Source organism: Podarcis gaigeae (assembly GCF_964106915.1).
Source record: "Podarcis gaigeae genome assembly, chromosome: 10".
Lineage (NCBI taxonomy): Eukaryota > Metazoa > Chordata > Lepidosauria > Squamata > Lacertidae > Podarcis > Podarcis gaigeae.
Window position 1 is genome coordinate 37,193,628 of NC_139686.1, and position 20,946 is coordinate 37,214,573.

General features: G+C 44.5%; 1 protein-coding gene across 22 annotated transcripts in view; it reads left to right on the plus strand.

Moving 5' to 3' along the window:
- Positions 1 to 12,150: 12,150 nt before the first annotated feature.
- Positions 12,151 to 20,946, plus strand: part of ATP2B1 (ATPase plasma membrane Ca2+ transporting 1) — a 70,122-nt gene continuing 61,326 nt past the window's right edge. For 7 of the 22 annotated variants that reach the window (XM_083699018.1, XM_083699008.1, XM_083699020.1 and 4 more), the window contains exon 1: positions 12,151 to 12,304. The gene's annotated coding sequence lies outside the window, so the exon portion shown is untranslated. The other 15 variants (XM_083699025.1, XM_083699021.1, XM_083699012.1 and 12 more) reach the window with 10 other exon arrangements.

The following is a 20,946-nucleotide window of genomic DNA, read 5'->3' on the forward strand; positions in this document are numbered from 1 at the left end:
CTTCAAAAATCAAATGCAATCTACATCACTGAGGGAAAGTGGAGGGAGGGGGAATATATTATGTTTGACTCACTTCAAACATAAAATAAATTCTATGCTACACAAGCATTTCATTAATTATTTTTATAGAATCAGCACAGTGGTACCTCAGGTTACAGACGCTTCGGGTTACAGACTCCGCTAACCCAGAAATAGTACCTTGGGTTAAGAACTTTGCTGCAGGATGAGAACAGAAATTGGGTGGCAGCGGCGCAGTGGCAGTGGGAGGCCCCATTAGCTAAAGTGGTACCTCAGGTTAAGAACAGTTTCAGGTTAAGAACGGACCTCCAGAACGAATTAAATTCTTAACCCGAGGTACCACTGTACTTATGTTCCCTTTCCTGCAAACTGTATCATGGCTCTCTTGACCAGGAGAAATGGGAGTCCGTCTCATTCTTTGTCTAAACATTAGAAAATCTTCAAGACTAGGTATGCAAAGATCTGATTCTTTGTAGCAGGAGAAAATGGTAATGTTAATGACCCATTGTGAATCCACATCAACATTCCCTGAGGCTGCAATCCTAGGCACACTTATTTGGAAGTAGACTGCATCAAACTTAATCCTTCAGAATAAACATGCATAGCATCAGACAGTTCCTTTAACTAACTCTACATATTACCCTCCCCATCCCCAAATGCTTTTTTCAAACATATGACACACTTAATTTTAAAACAGATAAATGAAAGATGCAATGAGATATTTGGTGGTTGGTGGAAGGAAAAATTGCTGGACGACCACCCCTTCTCCAATTCTCTGGTAAATAAAACATTTAATAAAAAAGAACTAATGATGATAAATCACAGAGAGACTTATTCTCAAAGTATTAGTAGTGGGTAGGGCTCATTGGCTTTGTTGGGGCACCAGGCAAAAAGGAATCTCAGGAATGTAGTGAAAATATTTTAGAGCAGTTTATTTGACATATTTCATACCATCGTGGTGAAAATATTATGCTGCACACTGAAAAGGTAATAAAGTCCCATTGCTGAAAGCTCAATTTATTTTGTCTGTTAAACCTTTACTGAGAAGCAGAAATTCTATTGTTTATGAACATGGTACTAAGTATATAGATTTTGTAGGTAATTATTAGTAAGGCTATGAAAGTCAAATATATTGATAGAAATTAGTACCTCCAAGGAAACATTATTGTGACATGCAGATAACTGTTTCCTGAAATTTTATTCTCTTGTGTGCTTATGTGACTATGATAACTGAACATATGGAGATTAGGATGAGTGTAGGAGTCAAAGTGTTTATCTCTAACTAACAGCTCTATAAAATTAACAAATAAAAGTTTCAGCCTTACTCATACAGACCATTTAGCTTAACAGCTTTCATGTATTATCCATATGAAAATGCTGGGGACCAAGGAAAAAGAGAAAAATATATATAACAATTGTCATCTTATTTCAGGAGAAGCTCTTCTGTCTAACTGGTGGATTCAGGGGGAAAAACAAGCCATATTTTTTGGGGAAGGAGTGCTAGCTTTTGCAGTTTCTAAGCAGTGAGAATCAAGTCTACAAAAATCCAACAGTAGGACTGCCATCTTTCTTTCTATCTATCCTGATATTCAGGAGTTCATTAATGAAGTTTATAGAGATGAAGTGATAGGAAAGGCAGCTGCTGCTAAATTTCTATCAGACGAAATTTACTGCAAATTTTGGCAAACATCCTCCAAAAATCATGGGAGTTCCACCACACCGGAACTGAAAATCTGGCTGCAATTAATTTACCTGAGCATAAGCCTTCCTGAATTCAATGTGACTTATTTTTGAGTAGAGATGTATAGCAGGGTGGTTCAACCTCTCAGACTAAGTGTGCCACAAGAGTACTTCACCACAGAACCTGTGAGTCACACAGTGGTTTAAATTTACATATCATGAACTAAAGTGTTTTCATTATAGTTAATATTATTTAATATAAACATTTAATATATTAAATTGAATATATATGACTAAATACACAACTAATAGGTCGACTTCTTGTCAGGGACGTTGAGTCCCAGTCAGGATAAAACAAGCGGGGTATAAATAAATATAATAGCAACAACAACAATAATGACATTATTTTAGAAGCCTTCTAGTCCAAATGACTTGAGCCCCATGAAGAAGAGTGCATGGGGTTGGGGGAGGAGGGGGACAACAGCCGCCTCATCCACCTCACTTGCCTGCCAGTTGCCACAGCCACCACCATCTTCCCCAAACATGTGGCCCTGTCAGGCGAGTCGTTAACTGAGGGGGGGATCTGTAGAATTGGAAGGTGACCCCTAAGGGTCATCCAGCCCAAACTCCTGCAATCCCTGGCAGGCAGCCACTCACCACCCAGCTGTCAAAAGAGGGCAGCGCTCTTTTGTTGTTGAGGGAAGAGGGGCCAAGCAACCAACCAGCGGGAGGAGAAGCTCTTATGGGTGATTTATTTCACTCTTCCAGTGAGCAGTGAATCTATTATTCTTTTACAAGCGTAGCTTCGTATCTTCTTATCTCGTAGAGTTTGTATATTTTCTTCTGAAGGGGTTTTAATCAATGACATAATTATAGCTCTTTGTTGCTTGTGGGGGGAAAAGTTCATCTCCTCAGACGTAGACTATCAAAAAGAGAAGCAGTTTATTGTGAAGAGAACTGCTGAGATCTCATCAAACAGACAGTATCAGAGAGGTTTGCTTTTATTTTAAAAAACACAAAAAAACCCAGTGGATGCATTAGTTTTCATTCCAACATTTACCAGCAAGGCCTTTATTTAAAACTCCATCTCTCTGCCTCTCCTCATGCTCTTCAATCTAAGCCCCCCTTTCTTGCACAGCTTGGCTCTTCCATTTGTCCCATTCCTGCCCCTGTACTTTCTGCCATGCTGCTCCCTATGTCTGGAAGAGGATTACTGGTGAGGGTCTGTTGAGTCTGGAAACTGAGCTAAATGGTATGCACACTAAGCAAAGGGTGGTGAAAACAGCATCCCTGTGGTGAGTTCTTCCTCTCTCTGCTGTAACATTTAGAAGCCATCCCTATGTAATGCAGTAACATCACGTTGTAAGTTTTACCACCACCACTGTCAGCCAATGGCATGAATCACAACTTCAAAAAAAAAAACTGTATTAAGACCTCCTGCCAAGCAATAAGAAAATCACACCGCAGTTCTGCATCTGATCAGAAGTCCATGAAAGGAAGTTCTTATCATCACTTGACAAGGCAATACGGGCAACTAATTTAAATGTACACCATAGGATGTTACAATCTGGTTTATTTATCCCTTAGAAAAACTTATATACTGCCTTTAACATAGGTATCCAGGCAATGTGCAACACAGAACAAGATAAATTTCTACCAGGCTTGCATGTTCAATCATGGGCAGCTTACAACCTCCTGGAATGACGTCTCAACACCTTCAGGGAGATTTTGGCCACTCTTTTGACTTCCCGTGTGAAGAGAAACCTGAAGAAGGACCTCAGAAGAGGATTGCAGGGTCCAGATCAGTTCATAAGGGGAGAGGCATTGAAGTATTGGGGTCCTGAGCCACATAAGACTTTATAAGTCAAAACCAGCACTTTAAATTGGGGCCAGAAACTAATTGGTAGCCAGTGCAGTTCAGACAGGATAGTTTAACTAAATACTTCACAGTAGTACTAATAGCAGCAGTAATAGATCTACCACTAATGAATACTGTCATACTTTTTCAAGAGAAAAAAATGGACATTGTCCCTTCCTGTCCACTACTGGTCCCATGGAGGAAGCAGCATGGAAGGTTGGTTGGTTACAGGACCAAGGAGAGCTCCTAATTAACAATTTGTTTCTGAGAGGTTCAGAAATGAAGGCTACCAGTCTACCTCTGACCTCTTTTGGAGAACTGCCTAAAAGGGGCAGCTTATCCCACATTCCATGGCCATGACCTGCTCCTTGTGCTGTTGAACTACTAGTATGAGCGGCACATTGTTCCTTGAGCCCAGGTGAAGGTGGTTGTGAAAGTCTTCAGCTCCAAGGGCCGCAGTGCTGTGACATCACTGCTTCCCAATGTTGGGATCACCAGCATCAGAATCAAAGCTAGGAGTAGGCATCTGAAAGTAGGATATTGAGCCATGGAGATGCCATGGAGATGCCAGCACTGGAACAAACAAAGCTTACAGGTTCAGTCCACTCACAGAAGTGCCTGTTTGCTTGCCCAGAGCACAGACACCTGTTGTTTGCCATGCTAAGGCTTGTGCCCACTCCACTGTAGAATAGCAAGAGACAGGGTGTGTGTAGCTTGTTGGGTCAATGTTTCAGCTCACACTTAACTATGTCATTCACAAGCTGTGCCTTGCCTATGCATCAATCAGATCTGTGCATTAAAGAATTTGGTAGAAACAGAAATTCAGCAGTGAGGGTCAGGATAGGCAACAACATTGGCCTATTTTTTAACTATTATTATGATTATCATGATTATTCCTCCCTGTTACCCCTGCTTTGTGTAACATCCTGCCTGACGAAGCATTCTGGAAACTCAGAAGCTTCTGTGACATTCTGGTTAGTCCAAATAAAGGTTTTGCCCAACTGTGGATTTTGGAGGTTCCCTCCCCTTGTGGACCAATACACTAGTTTTGGGTTTTTTATGTTCCTGGTGGATTGTGCATCATACATCCCCAGGAGCTACTGCAAGAGGCATTTTGACTTCAAGGTACCCATTTAGCTCAGAAAAGGAATAAATTACTTCATGTAGCAATTAATTATGGCAAGCTATTCTTGCTGACAACAAGCTAGTATGAAGACAGTAATCTCTACTCCCACTTACTCAAGAGGAAAGCATTATGTGATAAACCCTCTTTTCTGCCCACCACCATGTAGAGTAATAAAGGAGTAATAAAAGAAGGCTGAGGCAACCTTGTCAAATTAATCTTATAACATTCATTTCTAGATTTTGTAATATGATTACAAGATCCACATTAAAAATATTGGAGTAAAGTGTTTAAAAAGTAGAGATGTGCCAGCATAGTTGCCGTACTAGGCTTAATACAGGATTTGTACCGATTTGCTGTACTAATATGTAGTATTTTCTTTGACTTTTGCAAATCTGCAAGACATAACCAGTGTTGGATTGCCTATTAGATAGAGAATGCTGGAGTGAGGCTTTACCAATATCAGCTACTGCAAGTTTATTATTTGTTTGTTTGCTTGCTTGCTTGCTTGCTTGTTGGAATATTTATAGATGGCGTCTCAAATAAAGTATTAGGGTATTATGCAACAAAATTTAAAGTACATAAGGCATAAAACACCATACAAACAATACAAAATGATAATAAGAATGGCTGGCTCACTTTTTAAGCAACTGAATAAGCCTTTCAACATAAAAATATCTTCAAGATATGTCTGAAGGTTGGCCGCAATGATGGCTGCTAAATCTCTGCTGGAAGAGTATTCCCATAGCATGGGACCATCAACTCTAAATGCCCAACTTTTGAATGAAGCTTCTAGTCAGCCTTCTGAAACACAGAAGGCAACTAACATCAATTCCCAAGGTGGCCTTGGTGACTGAGCTTGGATGTAACGCCACAGGCAGCCGTTAGGATATTCTGGGCTCAAGTTGTCCTGGGCTTTGTATATTATCACAAGAACTTTGAACCTGGACCAGTAGCATATGGGCAGCAAGTGCAGATATTTTAGCAGAGGTGTCACATGCTGTTGGCTGTCTGCCCATATCAGCAGTCTAACCACTGTATTCTGCACTAGTTTAAGCTTCAAGATCAGGCCCAAAGGCAGTCCCACAAAGAGTGCATTGCAGTAGTCCAGTCCTAAGATCATAGATGCATGGATACAATTGGCAGGCAGTGCAGAGTTCCGAACAGGAGTGTCAGGTTGTCATTCTGTTCAGCAAGTGTGCTAACTGTAGCTTTAGGCCCAAATTCAAGGGGAGCCCCACATGGAGTGTGTTGCAGTAATTCAGTTTTGGAGTTACCAACTACCATTGTCAAGCTAAACTATTCAGGAACAGCCATAGCTGTCAAACCAGCTGAAGCTGATAAAAAGTACTCCTAGCCACCGAGGCTAACTGAGGCTACAGTAACAAAGCTGGCTCCAGAACCACACCCAGACTGTGAATCGGATCCTTCAAAGGGAGTAATAATAATAATAATAATAATAATAATAATAATAATAATAATAATAAATTTTATTTATACACCGCCATCCCTGGCCAAGACCGGGTTCAGGGTGGCTAACATCAGGTATAAAAACAATTGATTAAAATGCAACTTAAAAACAGGATTAAAATACAACTTAGAATGCAGCCTCATTTCAGTGGAAGCCCAGATCAAAAACTGTTTGCGGGAAGAGAACGTCAAATCTTCACCGAGGCCAACTATCCAGACTGGTCCTACGTGGGCCAGAAAAAAGCCAGGGAAGTCCCCAAATAGGGGTTCCATCACAGAAGGAAAAGGAAAGAGGGGGATGGGATCAGGCTAATTCCAAGCCAAAGGCCAGGTGGAACTCTGTCTTACAGGCCCTGCAGAAAGAAATCAGATCCCGCAGGGCCCTGGTCTCTTGAGACAGAGTGTTCCACCAGGCCGGAGCCAGTATTGAAAAGGCCCTGGCCCTGGTTGAGGCTAATCTGACTTCCTTAGGGCCCGGGACCTCTAGAGTGTTGCTATTTATGGACCTTAAGGTCCTCTGCAGGGCATACCAGGAGATGTGGTCCCATAGGTACAAGGGTCCTAGGCTGCAAAGGGCTATAAAGGTCATAACCAGCACCTTAAACCTGACCCTGTACTCCACCGGGAGCCAGTGCAGCTGGAAAAGCACTGGGTGAATGTGGTCCCGTTGAGAGGACCCCGTAAGGAGCCTCACTGCGGCATTCTGTACCTGCTGGAGTTTCTGGGACAACTTCAAGGGCAGCCCCGCGTAGAGCGAGTTACAGTAGTCAAGACTGGAAGTGACCATCACATGGATCACTGTGGGCAGATCAGGGCGGGAAAGGTAAGGGACCAAAGGTAAGAGTACAACCCCATCCAAAGCAGGCAACCGGCCAGTTTGTCAGACACAGGACCTACTCACTCACAGTGACTCCCATCTTGCCAGGATTCAAGTTCAGTTTATTTTCCCTCATTCAGCCCACCATTGCACCCAGGTACCAGTCCAAGGCGTGCACAGCTTCTGCTGTTCCAGATGTCAGTGAAAAATAGAACAAAGTATGATCAACATACTGGTGGCACCTTGCCCCAAAGCTCCTAATGACTGCTGCCAGTTGCTTCATGTAGATGTTAAACAGCATAGGGGACAAGATAATGCCTTGCGGCACCCTGTAGTGCAATTGCCTGGGACATTAGAAACACTCTCTCAACAGGGGTGAACCTTGGTAATGTGCAACCCTTGTTTCACTCTCAGACAAGGTCACCCACCAGGGTGACTAAAGCCAGACCCAGTCCCATCAGCTCTCAGCAACTTCTAGGCCACCCCAAAGAGCTCTGCCTGCTGGCTGCTGGGGGATACAAGAGACTGTGAAATGAGCCTTCTTCACTACTTGCACTGCCACATTATGTGCACTGACCTCCTCTCGACTGACTTCACTTGTGTCAGTTGTACTCTAGTCATTCATCTGGCTTGCTTCATATCCTGCAGCTGCCCAGAGTATCAAGGAGCCACTGGAGACCACCATTCCATCGTGAGACTAGAGCTTAGACAAAATCATCACCTTTCCCCTCTGAAAAGAACCCTAGAGCATTCAGGAATGTGTCATGTCCTATCAGTCTCTGGGGGCAGGCTATCCAAACACCACCCAAAGGCCTCCAATCTGGCAGGAGTGGGAGGGAAATTGTCACCACCAATCCAAAGGTCACCAGATAATGGTGTGGCTGTGGCAAGGGAGTTCATTGCTTCATCCCTCAAATCACTTGGAGAAGACTGCATCAAGGGTATACCCTGCTTGATGTGTTGGACCAATGACCCTTTGAGGAAACCCCCCAGTTTTCATGGGGGCATGAAGTCCCAAACCAGCCCAACCGCAGCATCCATATGGATTCTGGGGTCACCTAAAATTATCATCCTGTGGTGTTCCAATACCATGCCAGATACCATCTTGGCTAACTTGGTCAGGAAGGGCACTGGGCAGCAATGTGGTTGATATCCCCAATCTGTGTCTCTGGCTCAACACCAGGTGCAAACTCTTTAAGCCTGTTCCAGGATCAATAGGTTTTCTGGTCAGGGAGATGGTGCTTCTATAAAAAATGGCCAGATGGGTACTAAACCTTGGTGGACAGTGCTGAATTAGGTGAACTTTTTCATCCACAATAAAATAAAACTGTGGATGAGAATATTGTTCTAGACTACTGATCTAGAATTAAGAAACCACACCACCAGACCACAGGGTTTGCCAGCTTTGTATTTAAGGCCTCCTGGTAGATGAGAGGAAAAGTGTATCTGAATTTGCTACCTTCTTCTCTTGTTTATGGGAACAAAAGGATATAATTATTTCCAGGGAAGAAGCAAAACTGTAGCATTAAAAATGGCATTTCAAAGAGAGCGAGATCACCAGGTTCAGTGTCTGAACCTTAAGAACTAATCTCATTAGTTTTTTATAGTTACCATTTCCACTTAGGAGCTAGAAAATGAAGAACTGAGTGGAACACATCTGCTAGTCCCAAAAAGCTGTATTCCCAAATGCAATTTTTTAAATGTCTGAGAAAGTCTTGCTGAGCCACAGTGATCAGTACAGATGAGGACACTGATCTGCAGAGAGAAAGAGAATTTTGTATATGTGATGTATTTTTATTCTCTCCTACTGGGAAGACATGCAAGAGAATCACATAAATTAGTCTGCAGGATGCGTCTGTTCATTGTTTTGATTTTTCAATTGACCTAAATATATCTGGCATAAGGTAATACTCAGCTGCATTCAGAAAGGAAATAAATATTGCAGTGACTCTTATTTGATTGCATTCTTTAAAGAAGAACTTTGCAGGGAGGGAGGCAAACTGAGGCTAAATAAGAAACAGCATAAAGTAGTTTATAGCCATTTCAACAGATCTGATAGGATTCTTTTGACTGACTCTTGGGCCCTGTTCTATAGTAGGCAGTGTGCCCTGCATTGCATCTTCTCACCCTACCCACTGCCAGGCCCCAACCTATCACCATAACTTCAAACACCCCAGGCGTGTTTCTTTAAAATCATTTGTATGTGTGCATAAGGCACAGAATTAAAAAGAAACATTACAGTCTGGGGCCCATCATGTCCTCACTACCCAAGTATTTGGGTAGCTTACCAGAGGAAATCTGATAAGGTAGGAAAAGGTGCCTATTTTTATATCACTTGTTCTATTGAATTATATATGCTCAAATTCACCAAGAATCTCAAACATAAATATGGAATATTACTACTTGAAGTATTGATGGGGATCCCCATTAAGTGCTGGGATTCTTTATGAGAGTGCCCAACTCATAATGCAGGTAGAAAACATTTAGTTAAATTGGTTTTGTTTCCTTTTTTGTTTTGTTTCCATTCCACTGTTGTCCTCCATATTTCTTTCTTCTTGTGCTAGTCATGGGATTAAAGAGAATAAGTGATTCTATGATTTTTTTATGATTAGGAAAAACTTTTATCATGTCCTTTTTTGTCCTTCATTGTATAAGACATAACAAGGAACTTAGCCTTTCTCCACAACCCTTTCTCCACATCTCTTTGGTCAGAAGCTTTCTTTGATCCAAAAGAGTATTGTAAGAAATCAAGCAAGTCTCCTCTGTGTTGTTGATTTTGGAGTAAATATTGTGCTTTTGAAATTGCATCTTTTGCTCCATCCATGGACAGTGACAGTGAAGATTAGCCAGCCCTACCTCACCCAGGAAGCTTTGCCAGTGATATGAGAAGACACAAGAGAAGAAAAATGTTATAAGGCTAGGACTTACTGAAGAACATGAAAGATCACTCAGATGTGCCAAGCACAAGTTTCAACAGTCAGACTCCAGAGGCAGATTTAGGATGAGCTGGGGGCAATGAAGTAGGATGCCTAATATTTTAAAGTGTTCCCACCCCGGTAACATTTACATTTTTCTGTCACATATTATGACACATTTTTGTATGTGAACATTTTTTGCAATTGTATGTGAAGAGCATTGTGTTAAGATTGAGCAAGAGGTAGCACTACTTCAGAGTGCACTCCATTCATGTGGCTTCTAAGTTTAGTACAAGTGTCTTGGAAGACAATGGGTGTGGACCAGCCTAAGGATAAGCATTATAGTATTTGCACCTGGCAAAATGAGAGGATGCGGAATAGGGAAACCCTGTGAAAGCCGGTGTGTGAGAACTGAACATGTTGAAGGCAGTATCTGCCCCTCTTCAGGAATACAGTGCCAATGAGCAGAAGGTGGAAATAACAGCTTAAGTGTACCTTAAATCAGGAGCTCTGATTTAGGCGGAAGCTGTGTTCAGTAAGGCACCAATACAGTGGTACCTCGGGTTAAGTACTTAATTCGTTCCGGAGGTCTGTTCTTAGCCTGAAACTGTTCTTAACCTGAAGCACCACTTTAGCTAATGGGGCCTCCAGCTGTCGCCACACCGCCGGAGCACGATTTCTGTTCTCATCCTGAAGCAAAGTTCTTAACTATTTCTGGGTTAGCTGAGTCTGTAACCTGAAGCGTCTGTAACCTGAAGCATCTGTAACCCGAGGTACTGTACCACTTATGATGAATAGAATTAGGAAGCCTCGTGGTTCCATAATACTGTCATCATTGATGCTCTGTCTGTACCAGGATGTGTTTCCTGTAATTTTTGACATCTGTATCACATTGGAACCATACAGTGGATCACTGTTCCTCCTACTTCCAGACACAGATCCAGACCTGGTGCAGGTCTATACATAACACAGGCATAGACCTTCAAACAAACTTGGCACAGTGTTTTTGTATGATGTCTGGCGAAAGACAGGCAGGATTCTCCTCCAAACATGAACACAATTTCCCTGTTACCTCAACTTTCATTTGAACTCCGTGTGTGCAACTGACCCAGAGAACATGGAAGCTACCCAGCTATAATGCATCCCCAGGACCAAACAGTTTAGGACTGGGCTAGCGACGTCGAGGGAGAATAAAACGGATTTAAAGGCTGAGCACCACCACGCTTTTATACATATGATTTCTAATATAAACGGCAGCTCTTCACTTTGTCCCTCACCCCCTTCCTCTCACGCACACGCTGCCGCGAGGCTCCTCAAAAGCAACTGCTCTGGCAAGGCGAGGAAGTGACTAAACACGAAGCAGCAGCACGCGTCGTCATCTTTGTTCTGACAGGGGGGACATGACAGGCGGCAGAGCGAGAGATCCGGTCTCTCCCAGCGCCCCCTCCCCCGATCATCATCATCATCAAGTGTCAGTGACGGAAATCGGTCGCCTCTCCCTCCTCCGTGGTCTCTGTCTGTAAATGCCGGCCCTCTGAGGGAACGTCGTGTGCATTGGCTTGTGTGCACTGCCTTCTAACCCCTTCAGGCCCACCTCCCGCTCCTCCCTAAGACGGCCCATCGCTCAGGCACGTCGAAGTCCCGTCTCTCGTGCTGTCATTTCAATCGCAGGCGCTGCTCGGAAGGGCGAACGGCCGCCGCACGGGGTTTTCTCTGCGGTCTCCTCGAGGGCGCATGTTTCGCGCTCGCGAGCTGACAAACGGTGACCTCCGCCTCCTTTGGCAGTTGGGTCTTCTAACCGCCCCCTCCCTCCCCAAATCCTCCTCCACACGCCCCTCGCCTTTCCCAGCCTGAAGTGAGTCAACGGCCAGAGCGACCCGCGCGGGCGCCAGACGACCCCCTGCCCGCAGTTTGTGGGGTGGGGGTGGCCCAATGGAGCGGGGGGGGGAGGCGGGGACGTGCAAGTAAGGTGGAAGAGGAGGGGCAAAAGCGCCTTAGCCTCCCCCCCACCCCTCCCCAGGGAGACGCTCGTGGCAAAGTCAACGACCCGGAGCCCGCCGGGCCTCATCAAACGCCTCAGCCCGACCCACATACGTCATGGAAACAAGCACGTCAGGCAACTCCGACCAATAGCGGGAGGTCGGGGAGGCGGAGAAAGCGGCACGCACCGCCCCTTCAGGCGACAGTGCCAATCGGAGGCTCCGCCCTTTCTCTCCCCCGCCTGCCCCCCCTCACCCGTGAAGGCGCCGCGCCTTCAGACCCCCGCCTCTTCCTCCAACCCAAGCGAGACCCTGTCACGTGACGGGGACCGGGGAGAGAGTGAGAGTGAGTGTGTGAGGGGGGGTCGGGCCGGTTCGGAACCTGGTGGCTACCGTCGCTTTGGGGAGGAGGGCTCGCCTGAGGAGAAGCGGGCGAAGGGACTAGTAAGTGGCCGACCCTCGCGGTGGAGAGCGAGCGAGCGTGCGGGCAGCGGAGAGGGAGAGCGAGCCGGGACGCCTGTGGCTGGGAGGCGGCGAAGGCAGCGGCTCCCCCCGCGCGGCATATGGCTCGACGAAGGGAGCCAAACGCTGCCTGCACGCCTGCCTGCCGCTGACTAGCGAGGGCGAGGCGCTGCTGCTGGGGAGCTACCGCGGAGGGCGGGGCAGGGCGCCCGGCTCCCTCCTCCTCCTCCCCCTCCCTCCTTCCTTCCCTCCCTCGCTCCGGCTGCTGCTGCTGCTGCTGCCGCCACCTCCTCTCTCCCTCCCTCCCTCTCTCCCTCCGTCCCCTCCCGGTCTCAGGCGGGCTTGGCTGGGGCTCGCGCGCTCTGGGGCGGGGTGGGGGGACCCTGTGCAGCAGGCAGGCACTGGAGGTGGAGGCGGCGGCGGCGGCGCTGGCCGCGTGTGGGGCTTGGCGGCGGCGGACCCTGAGGTAAGAGGCGGAAGGGTGGGCAGCGTGCGGCCGGGCAGCCCGAAGAGAGGACGCGGCGAGGGCGTCGGACGGGGCACCTCCGGAGGCGCAGGTGGCGAGGCGCCGCGGAGCAGCGCAGGCCAGGCGGGCTGGGGATTAGCCTGCCGGAAGGAGGCGGCCGCGGGGTGGGGGTGAGGGGCAGGAGACCTGGGCCCTGCCCGCGCCCCTCCTTCCCACGGGGAGCCCACGCCGGCCGCCTCGAAGCCAGGCGCGGCGTGACCTTGAGGGCAGCCCGGGAGCAGCGCCTCCGCCCGCCTGCCCGCCACCTTCTCGCCGGGCCGGCAGCTGGGCGAGGGAAGGGGAGAGAGCTCTCCCCTCATGCCCCTCCGGTTGCTCAGCGTTCATCTCCCCGTCCGCCGACGCGCGGCGGCGGCGGCGGCGGCGGCTGCTGCTCTTTAGAATGGGCCGCCGGGCGCCCGTTAGGTGAAGGTGCTTCTTGGTCTCCGGTTTGCTCTGCCGGGCTAAGTAGCCGGGATTACGCCGCCGCCAATGCACGGCATTATCATCCTCGGTAGCCTTGAGCTTCTATTTACCCGCCCTGCGGGGCGCCCAGCCGCCCTCTCTCCTCTTGGGGAAGGGAGTCGGGAGCCGTAGGCTGGCGGCCGAGGGTCCTCCTGCTCCTACCTGCTAAGCCTGACTTCTTCCTTTCAAGTCGGGGGTTGTGGTTGGGAATAGAGCAGAATGTCAGGTTTCTCTCCCTCTCTCCCTGCACGAGCCCCTCTGTGTGGTTTATCACGACGTTAAAGTGATTTACTAATGGCTTAGTTGCATGTGTCGCTTATGAACATTTTGGAAGCGCCCTCGAATGCCGCGTGGGCCGGCGAGGCTGACCAAAGCAGCCTCCCCGGGGCAAGCGTCTGTATGTGAGGAAGGTGGCGTTAGGATTTATCCCATTTCATCGAAAGTTTTCATGACCCTGTCTTCTCCGCCAAGTGGTATTCCTAAGCTTTGGATGTGACCACCACGTGAGTTCATGAAGATGCCTTCACGGTGCCAGTAGTGGGATGAGGTGTGGGATTGAGGGGGAAGAATGCTGCATGTACTTCATAGGAAGAAAGCGCTGCCTGTTTGCCACTCTACTACCTGCCCAAAGGGAACTTAGATGGGTGACCAGGAATATCTTCACATTCATCTTCCAGACAGCTGGCACGTATACTTCCTGGATGTAAAAAGTTGGATATAGTTGGAGGAAAAACTTTTGTGAGCAACTTACCTGGAAACTAACTGATAAACGTTTGGAGTATCTGACCTTGTTGTTGCCAATTTGTACCTACTGTAACCACTCCTAATGTAGAAGACTATGCTGGCAAAGATCCAGTTTCATTAAAACAAGGTAGGAGGTTCCTGGTTGAAGTACCTATCTCTTCTTGGTCTGCGGATTTGATAAAATTCTGTTGTAAGAGTCTTGAATAATGTCATTTTCCCTTGTGCTATACTTATCCCCCCACCCCCACTCCTTTGAGATCTTTAAGATAACTGAACTGCTTTGCACGCATTCTACAAATGCAAGTATAGGAACTCAAGGTATTTGCTGATTCACAGAGTAGTATGCCTTGCCTTTTATCATTGTAAATCAAGCTTAGGTTTCTCATCCATTTAAGAGTTGGTGGCTGAGACTGGGAGCCTGCAAGTCCCTGGTTGAAAATTTATCTCTGCCATTAATTCACTTGTTGCCCTTAAAACATGCCTCTATTATTGTAGTCTCAGCCTACCCCCTGCCAAAGATATATGAAGTATGTGAGGTTAATAATTATTTAGCAATTTCCAAAAGAAACAGAAATGTAAAATATTACTATGCCATAAAGCAATCTTCCTCAGTGTGGTTCCCTACAGATACTGCTGGACTACAATCCCCATCATCTCTGACCATTGGCTATGCTGACTGAGGCTGATGGGAGTTAATGTTGGATGAAATTCATAGGCCAACACATTGCGGAAGGCAGCCATAGAAACTGGGGATAGATATGACGCTCACATAGTATATGTATACAACCAAATGCAGATCCTGTGGCAATGAGAACAAAGCCAAGGGTGTCAAAAGGCACAGTGTAAGGGTTTAGCATCACTATGTAGAATTTATATTCATACAAGAGATACCATAGGAATACTAGAAATACACACTACATCCATACCCTATGTTGTCTCTTTGTCTTGGTCAAAACACACACCCCCACCCCCATTCGCAGTTGATCTTAAATACTAATATTTAGTATTTTTCTTATAGTAATGCAGGCTAAGTATGAAGAAATAATCACACATGAAATAAGTACCTTTCAGTACCTTATGGTCCTTAACATTTTAGAACTTCAGTTCCAATTGTAGAAGTCTACATGATCATCAGAATTGACAGTATTTATGGCGTAGTGGATGCAAATAGAAAAATGCGTTGAAATAAAAGATGGATCAAACTGCTTCTGAATTAGGTGCTGATCTATTTGTAAAACAGTTTCTTGTGTGGATTGATGTGGTGGTAGCAAATCTATCACCTAGATGGCTGTCTTTATGGAGAAAGGGGAGCATAGCTATGTGTGTTGATGCTCTGATTATGACAAGGGGAGCATTTCATATTATTGATTAGCAGTGCCCCTTCTAATATTATAGTACTACTTTTTCTTAATAAGCTTATTGAGTTTATAACATTGAGTATTGGGGTCCCTCAGTTGTCTAAAAGAGACTGGGCTTGATGAACCAGTAATCTAATTTGGCATAATGCAGCTTCCTAAGTTTCTACAACATATTTCCAATATGAAACCCCATGACTGTTTCTGGTTAGCATGAACTCACTATCTTTCATCTGTCAAAGTTTAAAACTCAGAATTAACAAGGTGCATGGTGTGTTTCAAAAATGACACATAAGCTACATGAGATCTATACTTATCATCTCTGTAGTTATTTCTGGGCAGTACCACTGGTGTTGCAAATACTTTGTACTAAAATGTATGTTACCTTGCAAGTTGTATTTCTATTAAAATCAAGCCAGAGGGAAGCAGATGTCTTTGCATTTTGCTTCTATTTAATGGCTGTGTTCCACAGACTATAACTGCAACTGAATACGCTGAAATCCCATCCTTGTGTATTGCGAAATTAAGTAATAGTGAGCAGTCATTGGTTGTTGGGTTTGTAAATATAGATTATTTTAGGTGATCCGTTCTGAAATGGTTATAGCAACCTCATTTATAAATGTTTCACAGGTGACAACTTGAGTACTGTGGCTCATTCCGAATGGTTTTTGACATGAGATTAAAAACAGATCTGTCCACAATGAATTGAAATTCTGTTTTTTGAAGGAAAAAACTTCTAGATTTATCTGTTGTGTTCAGCAATATTTCTTTTGAAATACTTTACTCATGCTACAGTTAGTCTTGGCGTGAAGATAGCAGGTGGTAAATCTTGTAAGAGTCTAAAAACCAGCAAAAGTGACTCTCATGAAGATTTAAACACTTTATTATTGGGCACACATATTGGTAGGTTATTGTCCAACTGCCTCAGGATTCAGTTTCTAATAAAGGCAAGAGACAGTGTTTCTTCTTGGATAGTTGGTAGTGATTGGACTATATATTTTAGGTGCGTGGTGCAAAAGATTAACCCTGTACATGTGAAAATACTTGTTTAATGGTTTAGTTTGCTTGTTGATAAGGCATGCTGTCCCTTATCCTTTGCATAATAAACCTATATATATAAACACACACACACACATATATGTGTGTGTGTGTTGCAGGTTGTAATGGAGACTTTTCGTTAAAATAAAATATTTTGTATGCTAAAAATGGTTTCATTTTACCTTGAACACTGGAGTTTATGGGCATACACACCCTATACAACTGGTGATAGTTATAGAAAGTACTTGCTATCCATGTATGTTTGGATCTTGCAAATTGTGTCATAATTCTATGTATGGTTACCTTGCAGTAAGTGCTATTGAATTACATTAGGAATTACGGTACTTCTGAGTGAGCATACATAGGGTTGCACTGTTGTGTAGTTTCTATCTAGGGAGGAGGCAGCTTATCTAGCACCAAAGACCACCATGATGCTACATATTATAAGTATAAAAGCTGTAGCTCTTATATTTCATGTAACTTCCATTTATCAGAGCTAATGAAAACCTTATATCTAATCTGAACTTCATATTAAAATGGTGTGTGTGTATCTGTCTGTCTGTCTCAGTCAGCCATTTTGGATGCTGGCAAGGTACTGGATGCTGGATCATGGTAATAATAGTTGGCAGATCTTGTAGTCCAGAAGATTGGATCCAATGTTTAATCAAGTAGGAGCATAGGTTTGGGGTACTTTTAGAGTATAAGACAACTTAAGGTACCGGTCATGGACCTATAACGCTTTAAACATGGTTGGGACCTAGATAGTTTCCCCCCTATGTACATAATAACTTCTCATGTTATGTGCTCTGCACTCTTATGGAAGCCTTTCTGAACTAAATTTAAATGGGTATACAGATACACATTTGTGGATCTCATTCATTTGGTACCTAGTTATGCTAACGTCTTGCCTGTTCGTTCCTGATGTTGTAAAATATAATCTCAAATATACCATAAAATTGAAAAGCAGAAGTTGACAGGCCTTGCAATAGAAATGCAAATACCTTCGGAGTTCCTAACTCTGCCTTTTAAGTTTTGAAGCAACACTTACCAACTCCCTCCTCCTTCACTTGACAGGATTCTTTCTCTTTCTCCCAGCTGCCTTTCTCTTTTCTTTTTACTTGTACCTCATGTTGCCCCACTTCTTCTGTAGAGCTGCTGCCCATACCTTTGCTTCATTTCTAAGTATAGAAAACATATTCTGTTGCTGGCTGCACATATACTCTCTTGTACTCCAGGATTTAAAGTGCCAGGAGTAGTTCTTCACAGTGATGGAGCAGTGTGCAGTTTTCAGCAAGCAGGTGAGTGGGAAATTGCATGGCTGCGCTAGGTGCTTTCATCCTAGGCATAAATTCCTGTCTCCAAACTTGTGGTCAAGATGTTCAAGCAAGTAGATGATCATATACTTTACCATGTCCATGTGGCATAATATATCAACTGTCCAGGAAAACCCACGTCATACATCTGTCCCCAGGAAACCTTTTGAGTCATAGATCAGACCCCCATCTCCAGTTGTGATGCACCTGATGCTTTGGAATAGGAAGAGACAACCCAGAGCACTGAGGGCCATTTTCATTTTTGTTAAAAGAGGGCTGCACAGCTATTTTAATTTCAGAACAGTCTGTCTGAATACAATTCAGTCTGCCAATCTTTTGCACATAACAGATTCTATCTGTACTCTTACCTATTAAAACATTCTCTCCCTATATTTCTCTCTCCACACATTGAAGCATGCACACTTGCCATCTCCTTTCCACCTGGGGTCTCTGTGCCTCTACGTCTAATCCTTCTTTTTTCTTTGCGCTCTGTGGCACTCTCATGTTTCCATACCAGCAGGTTTTTCTGCACACCCTTTCTGTTTTCCCTTTTTTCTACCGCAAAGTCTATCTGCACCTGCATCTTTTAACATTTACTCTTTTTTTTTGTTCACTCCTTAATGTGCTACTCTGAGAGCTTGCTACCCATTTTTCTTTCTTGTACATCTACATTGTTGTTTATATCTCTGTACTTCCATTGGTTTCTTCACTCACATATTTAAATCTATCTTTTCTAGGGTTGCCAACTGACCAGACAACCCATGCTGGCCTGTTTTTCAGCCTTGAACAGCAGCTTCTGCAGAATCTAGTGAACTAGGCTGAATATCTTTACAGCATGCAAATAAACAATGGCACCTAATAATATCTGCCTTTAAAGGTACAGCTAGCCTGAGCAGTTGAAGAGCTAGAAACCCTACTTTCCCAGAATGGCAGATTAGATTTACAGCAGATCACATGGTGAGATCTTCATATAACAGGTAGAGCACATAGTTAAATTGATTGGTTGAAACACAATGGAAAAACTGATGCCAACTCTACTGAAAACTCTGAGCTTGGAGAAACACAAAACATAACTGAAGTGTGTTGATATGACACTGAAGCCTGGCTCACAAATAAAACTGCAAACAATGAATTTTAGAATCTCCCTGGCAGTCTGGGGCTGTACATATCCAAGGAGTGGGATGTAGTTGGTTTGCATGATGTACGTTAGGCAGGTTTTGCCACTGAAACGTGTCCCCACACCCTTCCTGAGAAAGAGGAAAGGCTTGGAGAGTAGACCTTGCTTGGGGCCTGTGGGTCTTAATTAATGTATCAGATAAGAATATTAAAACCTTTTTTCTCAGATCTGACAACCTTGACGTGTAGTTGTTTTGAGACATCACAAAAATGTTACACTTAAAGTCTTCTCTGATAACCCAACTATCCATTTGTGTCCAGCTAATAACTATTGTACCTGCCCCTTTTCATTTTCTCTAGTCTTTGAGGCCCTCCTAAGTCATACTGAGTTATTTCCTGCTTCAGTGTGTCAACTGACTGTTCAACCATGATTTCCAGGTAGCCTTTGGCGAGTTGCTGTCTAATGCTCTTTTTCTACTGGAAGGCACCATGGAACAAAGCATATTTTGTCAGTCTGTTGCATTTTCCTTTCAAAAGATTCCAAAGATCCAGAGATGGATGACAGGTCCCTTCAATCTGAAGAAAGTACAGTAGTACCTCATTTTGCGACCGGGATCCGTTCTGGAGCCCCGGTTGCTGGCCGAAAAGGACGCGGGACAAAGCGCACACACGCGGAGTGAATTGCGCTTCTGCCATGCGTGAAGCGCGATTTAGCACTTCTGCACATGCACAAGTGGTGAACCCGGAAGTAACCCGTTCCAGTACTTCTGGGTATGCCACGGACGTTCAACGGCACAGGTGCTCGACGAGGCAGACGCTAGACGAGGTACCGCTGTATCTTTCTGCAGACATCCACAGAACTTTTATTTTGCATGATAGCCAGCCACTATATGTGGTTGTCCTGGTGCCTGTCAAACATCAGCAGAGGCTTGTGGAAAGGGAGAGGCATTTTATGTGGCCATCATGCTAAACTCCTACAGAAGGCATATGCAGCTTTTTACTGCTTTTTGCAAAAGCTCACCACAAACACTCCTGCTTTCCACTATGTTTCTGCAGTTCATGGGTGGTGAAGGCAGAGGTGATCTTTGTTAAAGGAGTGAATTGAACCTTTGATCTTGCCACCTAATCCCTTACATTTTGTATTTTTCTTTAATAAGGTTACAATAAGCAACTTTTTAGCTTTAGCACCTCCATGTTAGAATACTTGTCAGTGGCTTGGTTAGCATATCACATTAAACCAGTGTTTCCCAATTGGACTACAATTCCCATCATTCTTGACCACTGGTCTTGCTATGTAGGGATGATGGGAGTTGTAGTCCAAAAACAGCTGAAGACCCAAGTTTGGGAAACACTCCATTAAATCATGGTTGGATGCTTTCCTTAAGGAAAATGCTATTCAAAGTATTTTGAAGACAGATGAATTCTGTTGGCTATATACGCTTGCACATCTTAAATTGTAGATGGTTAAAGTTTTTTGTGCTGGATTTTTTAATCAGGCTTGGTACTAATGTTGGTTTTGTGTTGACTGCTACCTGAAAGGTGCTTCAATGACCATAAAGTCTAAATTGGCAGTTTGGTCAATAGTACACACACCTGCTATCGGCATTCTGACTATTGAGTGACTATTAAGTGGTACCAGAAATACATTATTAAAAACAATGGGTTTTTCCTTGTTAGCAAATTTATTCATACTTCATCTACTGACAAGTTCATGACCAACTATGATTGCTTTAATTGGGTTAACTGCCGTATACTATACATTTGAGAAAGCCGAATCAGACATTTGGCCATATGTACATTTAAAATACTCAGGTTTCCACATGCCAGTTTAAAGCTTACCACTCCAGGCTCAGAGACAATATACCTCTGCATACCAGTTGCTGAGAACACAGTGGGGGAAAAATACTATTGCACTTGGGTTCTGCTTGTGGATTTCCCATAGGCATCTGGTTGGCCACTGTGAGAACAGGTTGCTGGACCAGATGGGCCTTTGGCTTAGTCCGCTTACGGTAATAGTCAGAATTTCTACAAACGTACATGTATCAGTTATCATTTCTATCTCAACGTTCTCATGTATAGAAAGGAATGCCT